This window comes from Amphiura filiformis, chromosome 1 (genome assembly GCF_039555335.1).
Source record: "Amphiura filiformis chromosome 1, Afil_fr2py, whole genome shotgun sequence".
NCBI classification, from domain to species: Eukaryota; Metazoa; Echinodermata; class Ophiuroidea; order Amphilepidida; family Amphiuridae; genus Amphiura; species Amphiura filiformis.
The window spans coordinates 74,877,193-74,896,416 of NC_092628.1; the positions used below are offsets into that span (position 1 = coordinate 74,877,193).

A 19,224-nucleotide genomic window follows, 5' to 3' on the forward strand; every position below is an offset into this window, starting at 1 on the left:
CGATCAGACACAAGAAACCGAAAATGAAGAAGCAAGTGAAATAACTGTTCATTTATAAAGTGTTTAATAACATTTGAATCAATCAACGACAAAAATACATATCAATAACAATTCCATATTAGTGAGGTTCAATGGATAATTTCAATACTAGTATATCAAACTAGTTCAGTGATCTTCCTGAGATCATGCCCTTACAATAAACGCCTTACAATTTTAAGGTATATAAAAGATTTGTACAATGAACTTCCTCTTTCCTTTTTATTGTTGGTACTTTTTGATTTTGATTTGTTGGAAATTCCTTGTTTACCCCCAGACAGAAATAATTCAACCACAAACACCAATTGCGCATCTGTCAGGCATTCAGACAGACATTCATATATTTATTTGCATCAAATATCATATGTTACAATGAATTAGCATGCACATTAAGAAAACACCTTCCACAATACTTTGAAAATATAGTTTGTATTATTACCAGGACCTAGATGAACCTACCTAAGATACCTCCCAGTGAACTACCTACCTGGGAGCTGATCAAGTCATAACAAAACTAATAATAACTATATTATTGGATATACCGCCCCAGTGAACTACCTGGAATCTAGTACCTCCCCAGTGAACAATCTACCTGGGAGCTGAATTGATCATGAATCAGGACCTAGATGAACCTACCTAAGTTACCTCAACCCAGTGAACAACCTACCTGGGAACTGATCATGTCATAACAAAACTAATGAATATATTATTGGATATACCGCCCCAGTGAACAATCTACCTGGAATCTAGTACCCCCCAGTGAACAATCTACCCGGGAGCTGATCATGTCATAACTAAACAAATGAATAATTATATTAGTGAATAGTGGGCTGAATCTTTACGATAACTGTGCATGAATACTGTTCTTCCAAGAGATTGCTTCCTGGAATCCTAGGAGAGAAATTCCTGAAAGGTTAATTTGGATATAAAATAGTATATTAATCCAATATGAAAATATATAAAGTATACATGTACATAATTAAATACATGTTAGAAAACATTGCCTTACTTGACTGTTTTAACATTGAGTAATCCTTGATAATATTATAGTGAAAGTTAAGTCACACCCATAGAACAGTTCATTCAACATGTTAAACTAGCACAGAGAAGAGTTACCGCTGAACTACTTTTTCTACAAGATGAAGTACCTGCAAAATTTATTCTTTAATATAGCCAAGCACAGGGTGGTCTTTTGACATTTTTATCAAAATGAACTTTGCTGATACCAACATCATAAATATAAAAGAGCCCAGAGCATATGAATATATGTCAAATTGCACACCCCTAACTCTTGTAAGTAATTAGATATTTCATTTCATTTTATTAAGCCAGAAAAGCGTTATAAAATACATATATTGTACATCTATAAGCACTACATCAAAAACAATTAGATATTTAAAACGATTACATAAGCCCTTGAATATCATCAGGACTGTTAGGTAACATACCAATGGTAACTGCTTCACGAGTCCAGCAATTCGATATTAATACTTCTTTGCTAAACCCTTACTATGACTATCCTTACATCACACAACATACATACAACAACAAATATAGCATTTTGGTGTCGGTTTATTGCTGCCAAACGAGATGCACACACTGTGCCATGCTATGAAAGTATACAGAATTAGGATATCGTGCCTACGCTAATAAAATAGGGCAGCCTACCACAGGAATCAACGTGATAACTAGGGGGCTGCGCAACCTCAAAAAAACTTGAACCAAATTTTTTATTTTTTATTTTTGTTGAACAAGAAAAATCTGAGGGCATAGTACTTGGCTCCTGCCTAGGCTATCCCATGCCAACCTGGTGTTGATTCCTTCCTTCCCGCTATAAACAAACTTAATTGACAAAAATCCCACCCGAGACTAAAACTGGTTTAAATAAACATATTTACTGATGATTCTAAACATTCATGCTTCTTCTGAAGAAGCAAACTTGACACACACTACTTAAATTCAACTGCGCTACAGAATAGAATATGTTGCCGTGATAGAAACCGAACCTGAAGTGAGGTTACTCATACACTCTCCCACACAGGAATAGTCATACTATTACGTAACGCAAAGAACATCAATATATTCTTATTCGGGGGCTCTCAACCGAATATATTTTCATATCTTTGCTCTAATTGCTACTGGTACCACACTTATGTAGATAATAATATCCTGGTGTAGGTTATTCACCCAGTAGTTCAAATGAACAAACAAAGCAAAGTGAGATGCACATTTTTTGTTACAGTATTAAATTAAATTTACAATATAATGTTCTACAGATAATGTCACATATTTGATTAAATTTTCTTCGATTATCCAAGATTATTCTTTCTTATACATCAACATTTTTTTTTTTTTAATTAGCCATAAACTTTCGGCTTTTATTATACTATTTTCAAACTTTTAATGGCTTTAAATGCACACCTTGCAATAGGGAGTGGTGGGTGGGAGAAAAATTCATCATATGACTTGTCTGCATGAATGTTGACAGAATAATGGTGGTACATACACACACACAAGAATCAAGCCTTGTTAAAGATGATCGCTGATTGGCCCAATGAACACTGATGGTGCCCATGATAAACAAATAGACAATACACATGTATCACCTCATATTGATCTTATATCACCTCATATTGATCATATAACAATAACTAAACTAACAGGACCAAACCATTATTTCTGCAGGGGTCAAAACTGGTTTTTAACCTAGTGGTTCAAAACGTTATTACCCCCAGACAGAAATAATTCAACCACAAACACCAATTGCGCATCTGTCAGGCATTCAGACAGACATTCATATATTTATTTGCATCAAATATCATATGTTACAATGAATTAGCATGCACATTAAGAAAACACCTTCCACAATACTTTGAAAATATAGTTTGTATTATTACCAGGACCTAGATGAACCTACCTAAGATACCTCCCCAGTGAACTACCTACCTGGGAGCTGATCAAGTCATAACAAAACTAATAATAACTATATTATTGGATATACCGCCCCAGTGAACTACCTGGAATCTAGTACCTCCCCAGTGAACAATCTACCTGGGAGCTGAATTGATCATGAATCAGGACCTAGATGAACCTACCTAAGTTACCTCAACCCAGTGAACAACCTACCTGGGAACTGATCATGTCATAACAAAACTAATGAATATATTATTGGATATACCGCCCCAGTGAACAATCTACCTGGAATCTAGTACCTCCCCAGTGAACAATCTACCCGGGAGCTGATCATGTCATAACTAAACAAATGAATAATTATATTAGTGAATAGTGGGCTGAATCTTTACGATAACTGTGCATGAATACTGTTCTTCCAAGAGATTGCTTCCTGGAATCCTAGGAGAGAAATTCCTGAAAGGTTAATTTGGATATAAAATAGTATATTAATCCAATATGAAAATATATAAAGTATACATGTACATAATTAAATACATGTTAGAAAACATTGCCAAAGGAGGCACTAGTCATACATTAAAATGTATGCAAGTGACTCCCTTAGCCCCCCCTTTTTTTTTTTTTTTTTTTTTTTTTTTGTTTTTTTTTTTTTTTTTTTTTTTTTTTTGTTGTTGTTTTTTTGCATTATTTGATATTGCCAAGAAATAGATGAGTGCATTTGAGTAACAGTGTTATTAATCCAAGCAGTATCACCTGCATAATATGATTAACTTTAATGCATTCATCGTCAATACAATGTAACTGTGGCTGAATAGTTATAGATGGAAAATTTGGCTAAACGTTATATTGTGAAACCCTGATACCTTTTGGTCAAACAATTTGTGAGTTTTTGTGACCCATTTGTAATCCATACCTCATAAAACTTTATAAAAGGGGGGGGGGTCTTGTAGCCAACATATTGCGAGGGCCTTTTATAGATCTGTTATCGCTCGTTATATTAGCTATGCATGATTAACAGATTATCAGCAACTTATTCTTATATAGCATTCCATTTTGTAATAATAATAATAATTTATTCTTATATAGCGCATTACATCAAAGACCACAAGGCGCTTTACAATTAAAACATGAGTAGGTAAAAACAAAATGCCCATAGAATTATAAATATACATCATTAACAATTAAAATTTAAATGAGGAACGCATGAACATTGCACAAAAGGGATTGCACGGAAAAAATACACACAAAATGAGCATAGAAACAACTATGTGAAATGTTCAAAGTGACAGCAATAGCAATAAAGCAAAATAAGCTTAACCAATGTAATTTTGTATAAACAACGGCACTATACTGCAAACAGATATCAAACAGAAGATGAAATTAGAATCATAAAACACAATTTTTTAAAAGCCAAGCTGTACACTACTATAACACGTGAGTTGAAAACTAAAAAAGGAAAATGAAGTATACAGCGAAGCAATTAAACACATGATCAATTCAATGCAATATCAAAATGGCAATTTAACACAGTATCAAATTGAATATGAAAAATTCCAAACAAATGGATACTTAACACAAACAATACCAAAGTGGCGAAACAAACATATTTACACCAGGTATAATACTCAATGAAAAGAGCAATCACAGTACCACCAAGAAAATAACTTGAGTGGAGTAGGCAAAATATTATGCGAAACATATTGCACACTTTTTTTTTTTTTTTTTTAAACATGATTAATAACCAAAATTGCACAATTATTAATAATACAATAATATCAAAATATGAACTAACAATACCAAAGTGGCGAAGCAAACATATCTACACCAGGTATAATGCTCAAATGAAAAGAGCAAAAGAAATGAAATGAAATTTAAAGACACATCACGTGAGCGACCAAATACTATATGAAAACAATCTTGAAATTTGCGGGCACCATAATTCTGTTTCTTTAAGTTTCTGGAGAAAATGTGAAAATGTAGTTTGGCCACTGACTAACTTACACCACCTGACAATTGAATTCTTAATTATCCACTGCACAGTGTCAGCAAATGTGAACGTATAACTTGAGCACTCCAATTGCTAAATATACTTTCTCCATACTTCCATTAAGCAGACATTTGGAGTACCGATACACAACAACTGAAAGTAACATTGATGATGCTGTATTATACATGCTGGTGAGCCAGTCAAATGTTCCGATAAATTGAATCACACACAATTCCAGTACTTTGGTCCCATCTCAATAAGTAGCTTATAAATGCAACATGCAATACTATACAATTTCTTCTTCACCTAGGCAGAAGTGCATCTACCTAGTGTTTAATTATACCATTATCATGTTAATCGAGTATCTTTATTAATCTGTGCCGAATATATTGTACGCTGTTCATCATCAATAATTAAGGACCATGTAGTAACTTCTTCAGTGGTATTTTCATCCATCCTTAGACTCTTTCAGTAAACATTCCATGTTATGTGCAAAACTATACCAATATAAGTCATTGTTATATGTGGCTAAAGTAAGCCCCTGTAGGTATTGTAGTTAATGATGGGATCAACGTCAAGTAGCTGTGGTAATTGCGACTCTTAAAACAGGCAAAGCATCTTCCCTTCTGCTACCCGACTAGAAGTATTTAATCTGCAATGAAGAAGAGAGAAACAAGGAGGAGCAAATTGTGCAAGCATATAGTCCTTCACCTATATATACACACAAGCCTAATGAAAATACCTTACTCAAAGAAAAAACAAAAATATTTACTCATTTTTGAAAATCCGGTTCATAATGATGTCGCCGAGTGGAGTAAACAATTGAAGTAAACTATGCCGAGTTGGAACTCATTGCTGATCAATAAGCATTCGGCAAATTAGCTAGAAGAATTTGGGCAATCCAACCATACATGTAGACCATAGACTATGATCCAACAACTTGTTTATCATTTTGGCTTTCCTGATGATAAATTTTTCAAAGCTCCTTTAAAAATCACAATCTTTGCATATGTCAAAATAAAACTATTTTCGATAAATAAATGTTAACCATTATGAATGCGTTCAGTTTACAATTACTGTATTCAACATTAAGTGGTCACATGATTAGTGTTACTTTAATGTAATACTAACAGCCAGAGTATGCAAATAAGTGGAGTACGAGGCAGTCTACTGTCCGAGAAACCCTTAAACGACCTTCCAAAATGCTATAATTATTATAGGCCTAGTGCTGTTCATTTCTGTTGACATTTTCCACAAGTTTCATACACAAGCATCTCTATTTACATGACGCTCACCGATTGCCTTGAATATTAAACCTGCTAACCATTTTACAATTTTTCATGAAATTCCAACCAAGTTCTTCCCTTCATTATTCAGGCATGAGACTGCACCTTCCTAAAAATAACTGAAAAAACTGAAAATGTGCGTGAAATTGGGCAAAAAGTACCAAAAACGGGCTGAAATTAAATAAAGTTGCGGAAATTTTAACTATAAAAAAAACTGAATTCAGTTTTTAAACTGAAAATTCTCATGCCTGATTATTGATATTTTTCCACTAGCTGTGATTCTGTGAACACTAACATTCTTCAATCAAAATTATTATTCCCAATATATATATAATTTTATTTAATTTTATTTAATTTCTAATTTTTAAAAAAAAATTTTTTATTTATTTATTTATTTATTTATTTTTTTTTTCAGCAAAAACCCCAAGATCTTTTAATCCACTACAACAAACAAAATCCGTGAATTTATTGGACCTTGGACCAAGGCTTGGTACTCAACAAAAAGTTTTGAGTTCTCTTGACCCAATGCTTATTATTTCTGATCCATGCTTTTTATCAAAGCACCCCTTTTAGCTCATTTTTGTGAAGTAAATTCAATAAAGCAATATTAATACTTTGCCTCACTATTGGATATATCTCCCTACGTTTATACTTAAACTGATATTCATGACGAACTTTTTAAAAGCAAATATCTCACCAAATCAACTCATCATGACTGCCATTATGACCTCAACACCGCTGTTGCCTCCTCTTCATGGATACTCGGGATAGATGACTGCAGACATCTTACTTGAAAATTACGTTTCAGTCCCGGGTTTCAGTACTGTTATTTTACGTAGAATTGTTACATTCCAGCGACTTTGGTTCCCTCAATCGGGTTAGTTTTAACCAGGTATTTGATGCAAATAAAATTCCGATCAATGTCACAATTTATTTACCCTTCCTTCCATGCTTGCCGTTAGGCCGCTGTAACACCCTCTCGATGGTTTCACTCGCCCTGCAGCTGGTTGTTTCGTGCGTAAACACTTCAAAATAAAACGTCTATTTTCTGCTCACTTCGGATGCGAAAAGGAGACCAAACTATTACTACCATTTGTGGTTTAGATGTTTTAGACATTTGTGATGCCACTAGAATCTGGACGTCGATACCAATTGATCCTGTCCAGTATTTCTTTAGATGTAGATTTAAACGGTCTATGAATGCACTTAAATAACCGATGAAATATCAAGCCATGCACCCGGCGAATTGCCCGATACTTGCACAATTATAATAGACCTTAGAAAGATTTTATTCCAGCCAGTAGCATCATTTCTCCACAGCGGTCCCCTCAATTTATTTCCTTCATACATGAAGAAAAATTCATCATATGACTTGTCTGCATGAATGTTGACAGAATAATGGTGGTACATACACACACACAAGAATCAAGCCTTGTTAAAGATGATCGCTGATTGGCCCAATGAACACTGATGGTGCCCATGATAAACAAATAGACAATACACATGTATCACCTCATATTGATCTTATATCACCTCATATTGATCATATAACAGTTCGGGGGCACTGCTAATTCAAAGACGTCTCTGATATCAAAGACTCTTCAGTGCCGAGTCACCTGACAGTATCATAATTCAAAGACGTCTCATAAATCACATACTCCCTAGTCTCAAAACCCAGCCGCAAAGCGATATTGTGAGCGTGAACTGGCATAACGGGAATAATTTTTGCGAGTAGGCCTAATCAGCATGATCAGGGTTGTAGCTAGCCCAGTGCCTGCTAGCTCCTGCTAATTTTACTATCCAATTTATGAATTAAATCGCGGGCTCGGGATACACTCTTTCAAGTGAACGTGAGAAATCGGAGAATGCTAAAAAATGTTGCTCTTTTTCATAATTGAGCTTAAATGCTGCAGAATAACTTTGCTCCCTCGGCGACATTTTGCAGACTTTCAATTCTCCGGACACATCAAAACTGTTTATTGGTTATTTTCGAGCATATATTTTTTACCGATTTCCAACTGAGCATGAATTTTAGTTTTAGGCTTAGGGAAACTGGGGTAATTGTGGCCCCTTTTGCATTTTTACCATGTAATTCTTTAAGTATGAACTGGAGAAGTAAAATTTCTGCATGAGTGGATAGAGGCAATGGGTACCTATAAGATGTGATAAATATAATCATAAATATATTGCAATTTGCATAATAATTAACATAATGTTTTAGGGGCCACAATTACCCCAAGCGGGGTAATTGTGGCCCCTGAACAAAATAAAGAATTTAAAGAGTATTGTGAATCCAGTTCTTCCTGATAACTATTAATAACATGTTTTATAGTCATTGTGATAATTCTAGGCCATTTGGACTGGTTTATTTACCAGAAAAAGGCATTTTAAGGCATTTGGTAAAATACTTGTTATTATGCTAATTTTTGCATGCCGAAACTGCGGCCGGATCTGACTATTCATTATACTTCCTTGTTTTGCTTGAAAACATACTAAATATGTCTTTTTTGTTTCAATAATGACCCCAAATGGCTAATTTGATTAACATATAACAGATTAATGACCAAAATAGCTTTTTAGGGGGTCAGATGCAAGTAATTTGCTTAAGACATGAACAGGGGCCACATTTACCCCAAGCCGGGTATTATATAATATGCAAATTTAGCTCATTAAATAAACAATTTTTTTATAAAACTGTTATATCAATGGGAACTGTTATGATTACCTTTCATGTCAAACACATACAAAATAGTCAGTGATACAACCAATAAGTACCACCCCTATGAAAAAAAAGTGGACTTGCCACTTTTTTAGAGCCATTTGCGATGTCGCTCCGCTAATTAGACCCCCCTCATAAAAATTTTAATGCTCTTTGAATATTTTTTCACCAAACAGTAACATAAAGACCACTCTTTCATACAATGCAAAGTTAAGTCACCTAGACCAATGCTTAGTATAAAGACACCCTGATAAAGACAAAGGGGCCACAATTACCCCGGGCCACAATTACCCCAGTCTCCGCCTATATTTAACACTCGTGCTCAATAATTCCTTCAATTCAGCCTAAGTTTAGGCTTTTCTGTTTTGCCTGAGGGGGATGTGCTATAATAGGCCTATAGTCATTATATCTATGAAAGATAGGCCTATTATTCCTAACAAATTTCCTGCGGACCTGACTTCTGCATGGGTATGGACCTGCTCAATTAGGCCTATATGGATAAATGCAAGTTAGCCTTTTCTTTTTGTGACGGAGAAGGGTGCCTGAGGGGGATGTGCTCCCTCAGAAGTTGGAGAATTATTTTCAAAAGGTTATGAAAGGCACAATAAAGTCATTTGGTGTAAAAGTTTACACTTATTATTCGTATTATTTTGGGCATAACAGATTTCAACGGACCCGACTTGTGAGGGGAATATTATCCTCAAACTAAAAGCCAATTGGTGCATCATTTTGCATTAGGCCCCTATTATTAACTTATTTTTCCGACCATCATGATTAAGCATAGCCTATAGGCCATATAACCATGTCATGATAATGCATAATATGTATTTTAGAATGGATTTCCAGTGGATGCGACTTCCCGTCACAAATTTCAAGCATGAACATAATTATGATGCGCAATGACTCAGAACGTAGGCCTACTAGGCTTCCTCGTTTCTTCTTGTTTTCTTCCTTGTTTTCTTTCCACTTTTCCCCCTTTCGTTTGCCTAAAAATCCCCGGATATTGAAATGAGCCTGGGTGGCTGTGGCAAAACAAAATTTTCAACCCAGTTTTGCTAATATTTTGTCCTGATTTTTGTAACATTTTCGTTCCGGTATTGGCAGTTATTTTATATATGTTTTCAGTTGTCGGGTTATTTCTTTCAATTTTTGGGAAATCAGACCGAAAAAGTAGACCTTTTTCTTTTCCCTCCCTTTTCCGCCCTTCAATTTTTGTAGGGGCACTATACTGCCCCACTGGCTATGCCCATCAGGCCCGTACGCAGAGTGGGCCGTGCGGTGGGGCAAAAGTCCTCAACAAAATCCTAATTTACGACCGTAGTGAGCAAAAAATATATGTTTTTTATGCTTTTTAGTCCACTTTTTACAAAATCGCCCCCTGGAAAAAAAAAAAAAAAAAAAAAAAAAAAACACTTTTTCAAAATCAGCACCCAAAAAAAAGCGGGCCTGGCTATGCCACTGCTCTATCACTCCCCTTCCTCTCCCTCCCTCTCCCTTCTCTCTTTCTCTCTCTGTCTCCCTCATGTTTTTTAAGACCCGGGGCTGCAGGCCCCAAAGCCCCACTCCCTGGGGCACGCGCCTGCTTTACCGTAATTTGTTGATCTATTTTGAGCCACCTAATCATAACATAACCCTACCCCTATCAATAAAATACAAGTGTCCATATTTCTCCAAATTCATCCCATGCACGTGTGCAAGAGTCAGGCCACGAGGTTAGGCCTGAACGTTTCCGTAGGGGCCTACCATTTTCAAGTCATTTTTGAATATATTTTTGAAAACTTGCCGCCACAATGCGTGCCAAAAATCGCTCCCCTCCCCCCTCGTTGACTGGCCAAAAATTCATTGTTCCCTCCTTTTTTTGCCTTGCCAAAATATTCACTCCCCCCATGACTTCAAAACGTTGGATGTGGCTCGATTTTGCCAATCTAAGTGTTTTCTGGGACCATTTGTCAGAATTTGCACAGATAGATATGATGTTTGCACAGGCAGATATTTGCTAAACATAGGAAAGCATATTCCGATACAGTCACCTTCTTTCCGATATGCTGCATCTAGCCCCAAACTGTAAAAAAAGCCACGACGTATGTGATATCACAGACCCCCGTATGTGAAATCACTGACCCGTCTTTGATATCAGAGACGTCTTTGAATTAGCAGTGCCCCCGAACTGATAACAATAACTAAACTAACAGGACCAAACCATTATTTCTGCAGGGGTCAAAACTGGTTTTTAACCTAGTGGTTCAAAACGTTATTTTGAAAAACTGGAACCACCCATCAAATTCATACTTAGTAAGCAGACAGAATAAGCATAATATTACCTAAAAAATAACGCACGGTTTCGAGCTAGGATACATATTTGGGTTTGTTTCCATTTAAGGCCAGAGTAATGGGAAAGAATATAGACCTTTTCGAGCATCATTATTTTTGAATTTTATGTCCAAAGTATATAAAACTATACATTTTTGGAAAGGAAATGAGTCGAAGAATCCCATGGTGACGTCAGATTTTTGTTTAAATCATTAGTTTTTGAAAAAAATCACAAAAATACACTTTTTTACCCCAATTTTTTGGTGAAAAAATCAGTTCGGAGTAAACAAATTTCAGTTAGCTTTTCATTAAGAAGAGACATGAAATTTGGGAAGGTTTTTTATTTTTTTGAAATTTGTATTTTTTTTCGAAATATTTGAAAAAACATGTGAAAAAAGCGATTTTGTCACTCTATTAAGCTAAAATTGCACATAATGGTGTATATTTTTGTTTAAAACAAATATTTTGAAAAAATGAGAAAACCTTCCCTGGACTTTGATGTGCTCTAAACGATAGTGCAAAAAGTTTACCTTTTGCTTGTATAGTAAGCAGACAGAATAAGCATAATATTACCTAAAAAATAACGCACGGTTTCGAGCTAGGATACATATTTGGGTTTGTTTCCATTTAAGGCCAGAGTAATGGGAGAGAATATAGACCTTTTCGAGCATCATTATTTTTGAATTTTATGTCCAAAGTATATAAAACTATACATTTTTGGAAAGGAAATGAGTCGAGGAATCCCATGGTGACGTCAGATTTTTGTTTAAATCATTAGTTTTTGAAAAAATCACAAAAATACACTTTTTACCCCAATTTTTTGTGAAAAATCAGTTCGAGTAAAAAAATTTCAGTTAGCTTTTCATTAAGAAGAGACATGAAATTTGGGAAGGTTTTTATTTTTTGAAATTTGTTTTTTTTGAAATATTGGAAAAAACATGTGAAAAAAGCGATTTTGTCACTCTATTAAGCTAAAAATTGCACATAATGGTGTATATTTTTGTTTAAAACAAATATTTTGAAAAAATGAGAAAACCTTCCCTGGACTTTGATGTGCTCTAAACGATAGTGCAAAAAGTTTACCTTTTGCTTGTATATTTTTCGAGTTATCTTGTCACAAAAATCGTGCAATGTTGTCAAAAGTGAACTCTGAGAAATCAATGTTTTAGTAAAAAAATGTCAAAATTATTCACAAAACGTCCTTATATTTTAAAACGGTAAGACTTTCACTCTTGTAAAAGCTTTGCATCTTTTTGCATTAATGAATCCATAATGCCTGCTTTTAGTGCCTCAAAATTCAAAATAATTTAAAAAATCTGATTCGCATTTTGACTGCAAATCTTTGTTTTGTTTACACACGTTTGCTGGCGTTAACAACATACCGAATGCGACTTGCCTGCGTTGGACATACACGCAGGGTTGCGCCGCGTCACGCAACGTGAATCGCGCGCGTAATCACAATATTTCGCATTCGTGCATTCCTGACTCATTATTTCCCGCCAATTTACTGAGCTGTCTTGAGCCATGTGACTTTTTAGAGTTGAAAAGAGTGAATAATGATTTTTAAATCAAGCAAAAATGGCAGGAAATATTAACAAGTGGTATTTTATCAGTTTCAAGTGAAAGAATACATCTTGCTGTTCATAAGTATCAAGAAATCTCAAATTCGGGCGTGGAAGAATGTGTCTCCCATTACTCTGGCCTTAACTGTTGTTGTTTTCTTGCCAAAAAGTTAGTTTTATCAAAAATGCTTACACAGTACCTCTGGAAAACTAAAGCAGATAACATAATTTTTTAGATGTTATCATGCTTATAGTGCTGGCAAAGTGAATGAAAAACAAGGAATTATAACCTAAAACAAGAAATTAACCTAAAACATCTTAACATCCTGCTACTACTACCGGTACTACTACCAATTAGATTGTGTGCAAATGACATCACTGAACATGCAGGAATAATGACATTTTCCATAACTTCTTTAGGAAAAAAAAATTTATACTTAAAATGTATATGCAGACTGAGAGATATATTGTTTTTGCCATTTGTTCATAGAACTGATTTAAAAAAATAAAAAACAACAACATTTTTTACTTGCATACAAAACATACTTATTGACCCCTTCCATCCTCTTAGTTACACACCAAGATTCTTACGACCGGCAATGTAGGATCCTATGCAGTACTGTTAGCGAGCTGTTACTATACAGAATTTGCTGTGCTTGTGGCTTGTTCAACGTAGTCACCACGTTGTCACTGCGTAGTAGCCACACTGCTACACCTGCAGAGTAGCTATGCAGCTATTACGCAGTGACAGCGCTGACTATGTAGAACCAGCGCAGCTACTTCTGTAAAAGTAACAGTTCAATAGGGTACTGCATTGCTGGCCAGAAGAATCTTGCTGTGTACATACACAAAAGAGCAACACTTTCTGATTTGTCAGTTCTTAAAATTCACCATTTTGTATGTTCTATACCGTATCCTAGATAAATTTACTCCCCTCCCTTTTGAAAGAAAAAAAATAATAATAAAGTCACAAACAACCACTAAGTTCTTCCATAGAGCTACCCTATCATTTACAGTTCAACAAGAATTTGTGGTTCCCTTTTGAAGTCAATTTGTACCTAAATTTATATCCCACAATCAATGCACCGACCATTTACAAAAAGATGGGGTCACGCTTGCAGTGCTGCACCTCCTTGGAACTATGCTGAGTACGCTCACATTTTGTAGCATAAACATTGGGACGCAATCAAAGAGTGCGTGTTAGTAGTAAAATTTAGATACAGATTGACTTCCGGTTGGGAAGCCCCAAACCTGTGTATTCTGTATAATTATCAAAATTGATGAACTGGTTGAAATATGGGTGTCCTCTGACTTCTAGCTTTCAACAAAATGTATGTATGCCTCTAGTTAATTCAAACACAATATTTTAAAAGTGACATTTCAATTTCAAGTAAAATATTGCACAGGTTTAAAAATTTACATAAATCCAAACTTACTCATAAACAAATATTGTTCAGAAGTGTTTTGCTAAGAGGATCATTGCTATTATTCATACACTGCATACTGCCGCATAAACACAGACAATAATATCGGGTTTTAGATAAAATACGCTGAAGTAGCATACAACACATATAAAGTGTTGTGTATGAATTAAGATTAATAACTGGGCATTACTTGTCACTTGAGACAAAATAATGCACTCAGGGTAGCGCTAGCGGTGGCTGGGGTCAAAATTGCAACTTTTTTCAATGTACATTATTCAAAAACAATGGAAGTATGAGAAAATATGACCCAAAACAACACTGAATGTTAGATTTGTGCACCAAAACCAAAATTTGTGCGCCATAGACCCCTGACCCCATTAGCGCAACCTCTGATTATGCTGCATGCACTAATAAAATATTGCACAGGTTTACATAAATCCAACTTAAATCATAAACAAACATTGTTCGGAAGTGTTTTGCTTAGAAGATCATTGCTATTATTCATACACTCTGCATAAGTATGACGCACACACCGAACAATAATATTAGGTTTTAGAATTCGCTTTTAAAGTAGCCTACAACACATAATAAATGATATTGATTAATATACAAAACTGCATTTAAATGGAGAAAATAATATTGTGGTTTCACAGTTAGCAGCAACCTAAAGTGCATTGTGCAAAAAGGTACTTCAACCAAATACAAGTCTTCCAACACAAGTATCAAACCAATTACAAGGCTTTGCATGTCCAAGAAGGCACACACATGAATGATATTGCATATTGTGTGATCCTTATTTAAAACAAGATCAACCTACTGACCCTTCTTTTCTGTGCCCAAAAGGAAACAAACCTCTTCTTTTCAGGCCTTATCAATCTGTATTTTAGTATCAATACATTTCTAAACTTTTCAAATAAGTGAAGTTCAAAGGTAAACAGCAAAAATGAAGCAAACATTTTTTTAATCATCTCAAATTTGCTAACTGTAACCAATCCAAGGAACTTAAAATAGGGAATCGGGCGTAGCGCCGCCATTTTGTTGTCGCTCATGGAGGCTGAGTTATTGTACCTCTGGATATTTTGAGGCGTTTGGTGATCTGGCGCAACTTTTGTTACTACGTACGCGCGCCCAGCACAATGCAAGAAAGGCATCACGCACAACAGCAACACGCTTAGCACGCAGTGTTGCGCCAAGTCGCACACTCGCCCGAGAAATTCTGGAGGTACAATATCTCAGCCTCCATAGGCGACAAACAAAATGGCGGCCATCCCATAGGGTTTACATGGTGGTCGAAAAAGCACCGATTCCCTATTATAAGTTCCTTGGACCAATCACACCAAATCCAATACATGTAGTTACAGGTCTGCCAAAATCAGGACACTCCAAGTGAAGTGTCTAATGACAGTATAGCATGCTAGATTCAAATTACTGTTCCTGAAATGCACATTTAAAGGGTTTTACAAATCAATGTGATATTTCAGTGGTATAAAATCTACATGATCACTGGTATACACCCAGTGGATGGTGGTCAACAAGTTCAGACGGTTGACAGATAATGTATCCAAAGTTGTTTTCCTCCTCTGCAACAATATAAGCATGGAAGTGACGGGTGTATTGTACTTTTTCACGTCTGCATAACAGATCTGGCTTTCCTCCTATAAATTTGCTAAATGTGACCAATCACACCAAATCCAATACATGTAGTTACAGGTCTGCCAAAATCAGGACAATCAAAGTGAAGTGTCTAATGACAGTATAGCATGTGATGGCTTTAAGGCCAAGAAAATACAATTTCTATACCCATGGCAAATTTTAATTTTTTTTGTTTTCACGCTGAGAAATAAGGACGCCATTCTGACACATAGAACTCTTCATCATGTGTGAACCCTATCCAAAATTTTCAGGAATATTCAAATTATTTCTAATGACCACGATGGCCATCACAGTCAAACTTTTTATCTTCAACAGTCTCTGGCAGTAAGGGTGTACCATGAGTCACATTTTTACACCTTATGTGGATTTACTCACCATTTTAATTTTAGTATGATATTTAACCTAAAATTTGGAATGTTTTTCTCAGAGAAGTAAAAGTGTAGGAAACCTTAAAATCTAGCTTTACTATGTTATGATAATAAATGCATTTTTTTAAAAGTTGATCTGAGAACCTATGAATCAACCAAAAAAGTATAAAAAGGTTTTAAAAATTGAAAAACATGGTAAATTCTTACAAACAGTGTTGGAAATAGCTGGTATCGCGTAGCAAAATGCTACACAATTTTATCAATTTGCTACACAATTTTGGAGTTGAGAAGCATTTTTATGCCATAGACTTACACACTGAAGTATGTGAATGTACCAAGAGAAATGTAATGAAAGCAAATTTTGCTATGCATAAAAAAATGCTTAATTCCAACACTGCTTACAAAGACTGCTAAGAATTATTCTAGGTTGATTATATTTAATACATGCATTGGGCTTTTACACAAAAGGGTTATTCTAGTCTACAGTAATTAATTGCTTGTTTTTAACTGAATCCAGTTACTACTGGACAGACAAAACAAAGACATAGTCATGATTCTATGAAGTACTGTGAAATCACTTAATTTCACTTGCAATTTAGGGACCGATCGTTATTTACGGCAGGGGGGGAATGGGTGTTTTGGAAAAAATATCGACAAAAAATTTTGCGTTCCCCCTTGTTTTCCAATTTTCTCCATTTAAAATTTAACAATCCCCCTCCTGGTTCAACTAAAATTTCAGGTTCCCCCTCAAGACCCCAAAAAATTTTGTGTTCCCCCTAAATTTACCCATTCCCCCCCATGCCATAAATAACGATCGCTCCCTTAATTTCACAAATTTTTCCAAACAATACCTGTAAGGAACGTGAAAGAACCTCAGTACTATTCTACTGTATGAAGTGAGTAGTGTACAATCTAAAGAGACAAAAAACTATTACCGTATATCCTCGAATAGTCGCTCCCTCTCAAATAAACGCCCCCAGCAGTTTTTGTGATGAAAACAACCCTCAAACTAACGCCCCCTCTGAACAAAGGGCTGAAGTTTACATGTTTTTGACTGAAATACTACGAATTTCACCTGAAAAGTTCACGAAAACATTGCGTAAAATCTCATAACACGGCATTTTTCAATGGCCGTAATCAGAGTGTGATTGTAAACCCGAAGTGAACCGGAAGCCTAACCGGAAGTCATCGTTCCTAAGTTCATACTTCGTCATTTCAGCGTGAGTTTTAAGCTTACCTAATGGTTTTTACGGGAATTATCATAATAAAATGACCTCTAATAAACGCCCCCCTATCGGAAAAATGCAACGCCCGGGCGATTTATTCGAGGATATACGGTAATTTCATTTCGGCCTAATTTGCTCAATTAAGTTGCTGTGAAATTATAAGCATTTGACAGTGCTTTCTTTTACTTATTACATCAAATATTGCTAAGGCTACGAAAAAAAAGGGAAACCCTGTTTTACAGGCATGCTTGACCCAGTTTTCCAATTTTGGTAGATTCTGTCCGGGGATTCTGTTTTATCTTCGTTTGCTAACTATGTTAAACTAGGTGTTTTTATTCAAAGCCAAAGGAAATTTTGAAAACATTTTTGAAAATGTATCTTCAAATTAAACAAGAAATGTCTTTAAAAAAGACAACGCAGTGATTAAAGGAAACATGATGGATTTGCCTCGGTTCCGGAGCCACTGATTTAAAAGTAACAGGTTTTAAAGCCCATTCGGCGATTTGCTCATTTGGACGATCGATCGTGAGTCATCAAAATTCAGATTTTGGTACCTTTGCATTGTCATAGATGTGCTAACATAGTAATTCAGCTGAAAGCTATGTATTTAAGACAAAATTTCTTTGTACTTTCGCTGGGATCACTGAAAGCACTTAACGTAAGAGAAGTATAGAATAAATAATCTTTGAATGAAAACATGTCACATCTGAGACGAATAGTTATATTCGTCTCCGTTTAATGATTTTGTCACTGCAGGTTTGTCTTCAATGTTGTTAATGTTGTTAATTAATATTAATTGAAAGGTCAGCATTAGCATTAACACTCAATGCCTAACAAAACTGAGATTTTGTATGAATTGAGTTAGATGCTGTAGGCCTATTTGACTTCACTTTAGTATATTCATATAAAGACAAGTAATTGAAATAACAGGTTGCTGGAATGTTTTGTAACAATGTGTGATATCTGGTTTAGGGCCCAAGCCGCCAAATTTGTAATTGAGATCAAGGCAAAAATATGGTGTAGGGGCATACTACAAATCATCAGAACTCTAGAACCAAGCATATTGAAGTATGGCGGTTGCCCTGTAGGGGCCACGCCCATTGTGGCATGTACACCATCCGCATTAAATAAAAACGCGTAAAACGGGTACTTTTTCTGGGTAGGCGCGATACGCGCGTTTCGTGTTTAGGGTGTAATAAACATGAAAAATTGGGGGAAAAGGTAGCAAAATTGCAATTGCTAATACGCGGAAATGAAATTTAGGGTATGAAATTTGATACAAGGAATCCCTGTTTAGGGTGTGAAACAGGCGCGTCCCAGCAAACACAAAAACGTTTTAAATAAGTTATATTTTGGCTTTTGGTTTAGGTAAAAAGCTTTTAATAACATTAAAATGTCGGGTTATATAAAGGTCATGATAACGTTTTAAAACGTTTTGTATGAAAACACACTACAAAAATATTTTTAAATGTTTTCAAAAAATGTTATTGTAAACTATTTTTACAATCATTTTTGCCAAATATTGTGTCAATACTTAAATAACATTATGTTAAAATGTTTGAACCCAGCAAACACGGAAATGTTCTTAAAATATTTTCTTCAAAACCTTTTAATAACATTTAAATGTCGGGTTATACAAAGGTCATGAAAATATTTTGGGCAAACATTTTTCGCAAAATATTTTTACAACCCCAAAATAACATTTTGTTTAGAATGTTTTGTATCAAGTTTTCAAAAATGTTT

The 19,224-nt window shown here is 35.2% G+C and overlaps 1 long non-coding RNA gene and 1 pseudogene across 1 annotated transcript; both read right to left on the reverse strand.

The window, feature by feature from the left end:
• LOC140163008 (uncharacterized) overlaps positions 1-19,224 on the reverse strand; it is a 301,006-nt pseudogene that overhangs the window by 149,484 nt on the left and 132,298 nt on the right.
• On the reverse strand, positions 2,800-3,551 carry LOC140153271 (uncharacterized). The gene is made up of 2 exons (XR_011859088.1): positions 3,269-3,551; positions 2,800-3,162 (listed from the first exon to the last, which is right to left on the reverse strand). It is a non-coding gene; the product is annotated as an uncharacterized lncRNA (long non-coding RNA).